General features: G+C 32.5%; 1 long non-coding RNA gene across 2 annotated transcripts; it reads left to right on the top strand.

The window, feature by feature from the left end:
- Nucleotides 1-8,044: 8,044 nt before the first annotated feature.
- On the top strand, nucleotides 8,045-9,456 carry LOC149176451 (uncharacterized). Of its 2 annotated transcripts, XR_016258645.1 has the most exons (6): nucleotides 8,045-8,263; nucleotides 8,504-8,605; nucleotides 8,722-8,790; nucleotides 8,889-8,959; nucleotides 9,173-9,249; nucleotides 9,351-9,456. It is a non-coding gene; the product is annotated as an uncharacterized LOC149176451 (long non-coding RNA). The 2 variants fall into 2 exon arrangements; XR_016258644.1 differs by lacking the exon at nucleotides 8,722-8,790.
- The last annotated feature ends 628 nt before the right edge of the window (nucleotides 9,457-10,084 follow it).

Below are 10,084 nucleotides of genomic sequence, written 5' to 3'. Positions count from 1 at the left end.
CGCTTCAGATGTTTTTGCTTTTACAATAAAAAAGGCTAGGTTCATTTTTTCTAATCCTAACTAATTTCTAAAACAAAACGAAATCATTTTAGGTAACTTCAGATTTTTGCTGCTTTTACAACCAAAAAGGCTGGATTTGACCATCATTGACCATGTATTTAGGAGCTCCAGATTCGATGCTAAATAGATTTTACACCATGTATGTACATCCTAGATCACGTCCTTATCCTCTGTTTCGATTTTCCTGCCATGCCACGTGTCACAACATAAACAAATTACAGGAAGTCATGACATCTCGTAATTTTGTTGAAAATTTCCAATTTTTAACATAAAAATCCATAAATTAAATTTAATGTAAAATAACAATTATAATGCTTCATTAATCAATTTCAATGGACTATGAGGGGTTTATGGAGGAAAATGATAGATAAATAATGGATTTTTAGAAGAAAAGAATAGCAATAAAATAGTACCAACACCCATCCTGACCTATCCGAGAAAAAATTAGGTTTTGATGACGTCTTTGAATAAAATCAACATGAAATAACTTAGAGTTTCTATCTATGTGCTTTAACCATTGTATCCTCAACTTTTGTTTCCATAGAATCTCTTCCTGTTGCCTTCCATTTTCTAACTTATGAAGGGTGTTTTCTTCTAGAGCAACCAACTCTTATGATCTACCTTCCAAGATAATTTGTTGTTCTATTCTACTGATTTGCCTCTCGAACTCCTTTTTATCTTCAAAGATGTTGCCAAAGATATGCTTATTCCAGTATTTGATTTTTTGCTTCAGTGCTTTTAGTTTGAGTTAAAACGTGTGCATTTTAAGAATGCCTTGGGTTTTCAATTCCTTCCACCAATTTTTAGCAAGTCCACAAAGACCCGTCTTGGAGCCAAAAACTTTCAAAATGAAATGGATGATTTAATGAAGCTTCTTTTGAATCTATTTCCATTCGGATAGGTCAATGATCTGATTCTATACACAACAAGGTTGAGGCTTTGACGAATAAGTCCCTTTGCATTACTTCTTTTGCTAAAAGAAATCAGTCCAACCGATAGGACCAATAGGAAATATGGCCCTTACCTCCTCTACGATTATTCTAGGCGTAAAGTTTGTTGTTGATTGGAATATCTACTAGATGTAGATTATCAATATACCCATTGAAGTCCTCTGTGAATTGGTCCATTATGTGAATTCCTCCTTTTTTTCCTCTAATGATATAATGAGATTAAAATCCCCTCCCACCATCGAAAGGGCATTATCTATTAGTTGTTTTATATCCTGTAATTGTTGCAAAAAAACATGCTTATCTCTAACACCGACAGGACCATAGACTACCAATAAAAATACCTTATCTTTTGATCCCATATGCTTGAAACTACCTGATAGAGTGCACTTTGTGGCCCACCACTCCATAAAATCAATCTATCTTGGATTCCACCATATAGCTAGACCCCTTGCACTGTCTCTCACATCTAGTGCCATCGTTTCACAGTCTTTCCAATAAATGCCAACAATTTTGGTCAATTTATCCCCTGTTAAATTAGTTTCTTGTAATATGGCAATGACAGGTTTCACTTTTCTAATACCATCACTAACATGACGTTGTTTCTCTCTACTATTTAAACCTCACATATTCCATGAAATGATATTCATGGTGATATATTGGGAGGAGGATCTGGATCATCCATCATAGCCTCTTGCTTCCTTCTTTGGTTTGTTAGCCTTCTTCTTTGATTCTTTATTTAAGATTTATTTCCCTTTCTCCTTGAAAGTTTGGAAGGCTTGAGTTATTTTTTTCACTTGTGACCTATCGACGCTTTGTTTTCTATCGAAGATAAGTATTCAAGTATAGTTCTTTGTTCTATATACTTAATTCCCCCAGATCTTCTTGGACCCAATCATTCACAAGGGTAACTAAGTATTTTTCCTCTTTTGTGAGTTTTGATAACTTATGTTGCAATAAAGGGGCTACCTCTTAAAAACCTGGAAAAGTAGAGAAATCAAACCCTACCCGCGTATTATCATCCTCTTCTAGTTTGTGTTTATGCACACTTTTGTCCTGAGTTAGTTCCACATCCATGCTTCCATTTGGACATCTTCCCCTTTTTCCAGATCTTCGTCCATGTCCTCTAGTGCCGAAAAGGGGTTCTTCTCCTCTTGCAATTTTGAGTTAGTCCAGTTTCGATTCCTATTATTATGTCTCATCGCTGAAACCTTAATGAAACCATCCATGGACGTTTGGCTTCCTATTAGTTGTTCCTTTCTTCTAATTGGGCATTCTCTTATCAGATGGCCATGTTCATGGCATAGTCTACATCTAAATAGAACATGTTTGTAGTCTAGAGGTTGTTTCCATATCTCCCCATGATAATCTAGCTCCATGGATTATGGCAATGGCTAAGATATGTTCATGTAGACACATATCCTAACATAGGACATATTTTTACCCATCTTGGTGATTTCTGATTTTTTTACAAAATGCCCTAGTGCTTGTCTAATTCCTTCTAGAATTTATGGTATCAAAAAATCATCAGGAAGTGAGTTTAATCTTACCTGTACTGATGCTTCGGTGAACTCCTCCTTTTCTAGGTTGAAAAAAGCTTCCCAATGTCTGATATAGAGCCCAACATTGTTGAAGAAATACAACCCACCTTCAAAGATTTGAACTTTATCCTCAAGGTTGGAAAAATTAACTGTGAAGAAGCCTTTTGGCCCTAATCTTAGATCCACCTCGCCCTTTGGTTGCCAATTTTGTTGTATCCATCTTTCCAGTTCTTTCTCTATCGGCCAGATCCCTATAAACTTATAGATAAATGCATGATCCCTCATGTGTCTCCTGTGATCATCCTGAACTTTTCAAGCGATATTAAATCTAGGGTTTTGAGGGGCTTTACGAATACATTGACCCCTTAGGCTCTTTTTCTACCTATCCCCCAGAATAGGTAGTTGGTAAGAATCAAAAGGACCCCCCTCTTGGTTCGATTTTACTCCACTGAAAAAGGACCAACTAGTAAGAATATTTCGGAAGGAGGAGTTGCCCTCTCTTACGCTTGAATTCATCTTTCGGAAAACTCCCAACTACACTCTATGGAAATAGATGAACTAATGCTGGTTCGAGAAAAGAGATGTGGTAATATTGAAAGATGTAGAACCTCCCTGTGCAGTGGAAACTCTCACTTTGCAAAAACCCGCAACGCTTTCACTACACAAATTTATGCTAAAATCAATAAGGGTTTGATAGACTTTATTTCCTATATGAAAGTTGTATCGATTAAGATAATTAAAGTTGAATATTATCTTTAAAATCCTTTAGATTATTTTATGGCGAGAGGCTACAAAACAATTTGGGTAGATGTGTAATGTGGATAACTTTGACATTAGCATATGCTAACTCAATTAATAATAATAATAATAATTACAATGCAAAAAAGATTATACTTACTACTTTAGATCTAATTTAGTTGTGATTTTATCAAACATCTAGAGAGATAAAATTTCCAAGGTGTAAGTTTTTACTTAATTTTTACATGATCAAAAGAGTATGCACCTCAAAGAATATGATTCCTCTTAATATTTAATAGATTTGAATTAAATCAAGATTATTTATAATATGATTCTTCTTAATACTTAATAAATTTGAGTTAAGATTATTGAAATTGACTAAATACTAGAAAAAAATATATCATTAACTTCATTTATAGTTACTATGAATAATATGTTGATAACAATTGCAATTTTTATTAATTATTATAATAGATAATCTCTATATTGTAATTTTCTTTTACATTAATATTCTCCGTGCTGTGAAAATTTCCATATACTTAAATTTATTTTTATCATACAAATATTAAAATTCATGTTTAATAATATTTTCTTCAACTTAAAAATAACTAAAAAAATATATTTTATTAAACACATCATTAATATTCTTAATTTTAAATAATTTCCGCATTATTTTTTTTAATCATATTTATATTATAATCTATAATACTATATTTTTTAAAATACATATATTTTTAAAATTACTTTTATTCAATAAAAAAATTTAAATATTATACTGCTGCCATTTCCTAAATTTTTTAATGTCTACTGTTAAGGTTTTTTTATGTCAACTTTATAGAAAAACCAATATAACATATCAAAAAATTATACATTTAATAGATTTATTCTCAAATCACGTGTAACACTTTTTAAAACTTCATAAAAATAAAATCGCCATCCCGATTCGACAAATGAACTTTGGCAGAGAAAATGAACATTTAGCGAGGTAGGCGAATGCTTGAGGTTTTTGTCATCCAACGAATACATTTATTAACATCTGGCAGCAAGCCGATGGAATGTCCACTCCTTCACCCGCAAAATATTCCTCCAATGCACCACACAACCAGTGTTCAAATTTGAACACATCACAACCCTTTGAAGCTCTCTAGCAGAGAAGTGCTCAGCAAAATTTACTAGTCAAAAGAAATTTAAATTTTGATTTTTACATGTTTTTTAAAAATTTTAAATAATATTATAAAATGTCGTATGAAGGGCTACCTGTCTGTAGGACATTTCAAAAAAAATCTGGTTCTCTGATTGATGTAACACTCTAAAGTCTGCAGGAGGTTTTGGCTACACTCAAGAAAGTGCAATGGGACGTAATGGAGGTTGTTTATCCATTCCTAGGCCATTAGTCATAATGGCAGCACTGATAAAGTTAGAAGTCATGATATGAGGTTTATGCTCACATTCGTTGATAACAGAGGTTTCTTTTCACATTCATTGATAGCAGAGGAGAAGTAGCTATGTATTGGTATCTGTGAATTGGGCATATTTTGAAAGTATCAGAGATTTAGAATAAACAAATGACAAAAGACATAATTAATTATAACTAAGGTAGATTATTCTAAGCCTGTGAATCTTGCCTGCATTGATTTTTCCAATCCTAATCTTACTATCCCAATCTTACTACGAGTGCAACACAAGTTCACAAGGTATTTTTAACTCTCAATTTTAATTTTCAACATTCATGTCCCTGGCCTTTCATTCAGTTAGGCGGAACCAATTAAAATTATTATGTCTGGAATGGTTTATTGTTCTTTATATAGTCATGTGTAGACTCTGTATTTTTTTTATTTCGTCCATCATGTCATTGATGAAGATTTTTTGGACTAAGTCTTTAAGCAAAGTCGACAACTTTTTGCCCTTCCTAAGGAGGGAACGATGAAATAGCTGCAGAATGAGAACCGTCAAGGTTACACTCCGTATCAAGCAGAATCTCTTAATCTTTCCATTCAACTTGAAGGTTTGATGTGGATTTTTGTCTCCTTCTATTTACTTCTGCTTGTAATTACATCTTGCTTTGATCAACTCTGAAAAATCAATCCATTGAAGTATTTCACTTCATATTTTTTCATATATTTGTTTTTCTAGGGGATTGGAAGGGGAGTTATGAAGCTTCTGAAGCATCGATAAAGGCAAGTTATTTCAAAGTCCCAATCAATGGCCTTCAACAGATATGAAATTCAACGTTTAAAACGATATTTTGCATACTTGTCTAACACTTAAAAATAGATTAAAGTGACAGTATTGACATTTTTACATCATAACCACATACTGCATTTTCTATGGTATCTTCATTTTCCTTAATTTGTAAAATTTTATTCTTTCTTGTCAACCCACCATTAACACAAGATCGTTGAATTATGAGATTACCCCATTAGATAGTGATACCTACGCTTATTGATTCACAAACTTTTATTTGTCATCTTATAAATAACTACTACCATCTACTACATCTTCGAGGATGTCGAATATATTCAAGTACTGATCATCCTACGGCTATGAAAACATCTTCCATCCTACCTTTATGCGGACATATTCATGACATTACTTTGATGTTCCACATAGATATCTTGACATAGTATAATAAGGCCGATATGGTTGCTTACATTTTCCATGAAAACATCATTACTTTGAAACTCTGTTCGACATGGAAATCTTGAGATAGCATAATGAGACCGATAGGGTTCTTTATTTAGGGTTTCTTTTTAGCGAACATTGGTATATAGACATAGTAATCTCTTTATTAATTTGAATTCTTATTTTATAGTAATAAATGAATATATTCTCATTTTATAGTAATAAATGAATAATTTTTCATTTTATAGTAATAAATGAAATAAATTAATTAAAGATGTAATTTTATCCTATTTAAAAATAGATTAAAATGATAATATTGATATTTTTACATCATAACCATATTTTCTGTTGTATCTTCATTTTCTTTCTTTCTTATCAACCAGCCATTCAGACAAGATTGTTCAATTTTGACAACCATTTATACAAGATTGTTCAATTATGAGATTACCCCATTAGATGGTGGTAAATAACTACTACTATCTCTTTTCTATTTTAGATGATTGTTCAGTTTTGACAACCATTCATACAAGATTGTTCAATTATGAAATTACCTCATTAGATGGTGGTAAATAACTACTACCATCTCTTTTATATTTTAGATGATTCCATGACTGACAACCATAATGCTTACAAAAGCCTAGCATTGCTTCCATTTGAACTTATTGTAATCAAGCTTACTATTAAGCCCACTTACTATTAAGCCTAACATTTGTAAAATCAAACTTTATTTAAAACCTTGTATTTCTTCTCTTATCTTAAAAAGCCTTTTTCTTTATTAACTCTCTAGTTTTTGAAAACATAGAAATTAATGCTTTAAAAAAAATTGAGAAATATTAAGTGTGCTTCCCATAAAATTATGTAGAGTTTTGAACCAAGGAGAAGTGTTAAATGAAACTCCAAAGCTCTATTAATAACCACACAACCGAAGATTGGTTTGCCTATAGGGCTATAACTTAATTTTCTTTTTCCAGTCGATCTTCCCAAAAGATATAGAATGACAATACTATCCATACAACTATTATTGTCTCTCCTGCTTCATTTTATCCATTCGGTATCTAGGAAATAAGTTGTGTGTGTGGGTGTCCATGTAGCTGCTGCTATGAAGGGGTTTTTAAGGAGATGTTGAAATCATAGAAAAATTAAAAGACATGGTTAATGAAAAGAACCCATATTATTAGAAAAAAAACATCAACGAAAAGAAATTGCATTATTACAAAAAGATATCAACCAAACTTGAATTCATTGTAAGGACCAAATTTGAAAACCATTCTTAAACAACAACAAAAATGATCAACCAAGCCATATAACAACAACACCGCAGATGTGTATTACATATTACAATATTTCCTTATTAGATATGGAAAACTTTCCTTTTAATTACATAAATTTTTGAATCTATAGAGCTTGAAGTTTTTAATGGAGATAAAAGTCTATTGATAGTGTTCTTTGATTGAGCAATGTTAAGAGAAAAGTTCAATTCTTGGTTGTTGAAAGTATATATTTGTTTTTTTGGTTTTCTTTAAATTGTTTCAAGCTGAGCAAAAGACATATTATAAATTAGAAACAATGAAAACTATTTTTATTTTATTTTTCCATTGTGCAAATAAATTTGTATTTTCAATGATATAAATTCAAATACTTTTGAAGATTATCTAATGAATAGAATAAACATATGTTTAATTTTTTAAACAGAATTTGAGAAAAATGTTTGCCTATATACTAAATTCTATTGAGATTTTATAGTGTTTTAATGTAGCCACTTTTTAAATTTTAAATATTTAGAAGGTACCATTTCATTTTGGCATTTTTTTTTATAAAAAAATTATTTAATATACACTGGTTAATAAAAGTACAATTCTTTTTTACAACTTTAAAGGTTAGATAAATACATGCCCTTCCAAATAAAATTAAAACTAGCCCTTCAAATTTGATCACTGCACACCACCACCAAATAATATAATGATTTTTGCTTTGCTCATAGAAAAAGCGTCCTAGCGTTTTAATAATAAAACGCTTTTTAATAATTAAAAAAATGGATAAAATTAGAAGGACGCCGAGTTGTCGAAAACCAGAGTTGATTTTTGCTTCTCACAGAAAAGCATCCTAGCTTTTTAATAATAAAAAACTAGAAGGACGTGGAGCGGGTGGAGGCTTTGGAAACCAGAGTGATGTTGACAAAACGAAAGGGATATTTTCATTGCCAATTCAAAATTTGCATGGAAGTGGATGCGGAAACCGGATAGAATGCCCACTCCCTCCCTGGAAGGTCGGTGCTGGAAAAAGCTCTGGGTGAAAGCGCTTGTGACCGTTTGAAAAGCAGGATTATATAAGACATTTTTACACAGCGAACCTACTGTTAGTTTCTTTTTTTCTTCTCCTTCTCCTTCACTCTGCGTTACATTGCCTTGGATTGTTTCTTTGTCAATGTTTGTTTGCTCTGTGCATGGCCATGCAACCTGTTTTGTCTCTTCTTCTTTTTTCCCTTTATTGATTATTATATTTGTTTTGGTTAGATGCTTTTGGTTCATTTTGGTTTTTGTTTTCATTTTCATTTCTGTCCTGCGTGTTTGCATTGTTTGCCTCTTTTTGTTGCAGAATGTGGAGTTGAGGATAGATGCGATTAGATTCAGATTTTGTGAAGTTGGTGTATACTCGTGAATGTTGCTTTGTACAGGCCTCTGCCTCAATTCTAGTCTGGTAAGTATACACTCTTTCATATTTTTTGTATTACAGATTCTGTCATACAAATTCCGTCTTACTCCCGTAAGTACAAATTCAATCATTCAATAGTTTTTATTTATTACTTGTTTCAGACTCAACTTGTGGAAAATTGCAAAGGTTTTAGTCATTGGCATTGTAATGTATAGACATAGTCAATCCAGGTAGACCTAATTTGTTCCAATTTCTTTGGCAGTTCCTGCATATCGGTTTTACCCTAACTTGAATTGAACTTACATCTGCATATTTACTTTGTGTGAAGCTGGCCCTACACTCGTGAATGGTGCTTCGTACAGGCCTCTGCCTCAATTTTCGTCTGGAATCAGGTCTGAAGTAAGTACTTAGTATATGGCGGCCAATATCGACCCTGCTAAGCAGCATTTATCATCTATGCCACCCACCGTAGCGTTAAATGCTGTGTAGCAGGGTGCATAAGGCTCGCCGAAGTATACACTCTGTCATACTCACTATTACAGGTTCTGTCATATCTCGTCATACTAAGTACAAATTCCATCATCTAACTTTTTTATTTATTAATTGTTTCAGACTCAACTTGTGGGAAATTGTAAGGGTTTCAAATTTCAATCACTAGCATTGCAATGGATTAAACATAGTCAATCCAGGTAGGCCTAATTTGTTTCTAATGTTTTTTTATAGCAGTTCTTGCATATTGGTTTTGTGCTAATTTGATGAACTGACATCTGCATATTTACCTTGTGTGAAGTTGGGGCGTACGCTCGTGAATTATTTCGTGTAAAGTTGGCGTGCACTCGTGAATGGTGCTTCATACAGGCCTCTGCTTCAATTTTCTGGAATCAGGTCTGAGGTAAGTATACACTCTGTTATCTCTGTGATACTCTTTGTATTATAGATTCCGTTATATCTCTGTCATACTCCCTATAAGTACAAATTCCATCATTCTTGCTTTCTCAAAAAGACAAAATACCTTCCCTAATCTGGGAGCCTAGTATATGTGCTTGTTTTGCTTTTACTCGAATCCATATACTCACAGATATAGGAATACATATTATGTGAAATTTAAACTAGGGTATACATGTCAAACCTTAACGCCTATGTGAATATTGTTTATTATCATTTCCCGGTCAAGCAATTCTGCCTGAATACTCTTTTACCTATACCTGATGCCTGCGTAGTTTATTAATTATAATCGTATTTTTATAAATATACTTCGAAACAGAGATATGTATACTTCGGGTCAAACAATTCTGTGTGAATACTCTTTTACCTATACCTGATGCATGAATAGTTTATTAATTATAATTTTATTTTTATAAAGATCCTTCAAAACAGAGATACGTATTCTAGACATCGGGTTTCAAATAAAATGACGAACATCTATTTAAACCAGAATGAATAATCGTCTTTTATGAATCCCCGTTACTAGGTTGATCTGCTTGGTGATGGACAGCTTCTTACATTACCTCTCTAGGCTTGGGG

Source organism: Pinus tabuliformis, chromosome 4_1 (assembly GCF_031772625.1).
Source record: "Pinus tabuliformis cultivar Carrire ecotype Pingquan chromosome 4_1, CPIR1, whole genome shotgun sequence".
Classification (NCBI taxonomy): Eukaryota; Viridiplantae; Streptophyta; class Pinopsida; order Pinales; family Pinaceae; genus Pinus; species Pinus tabuliformis.
This window is presented reverse-complemented; position numbering and strand designations above follow the sequence as displayed.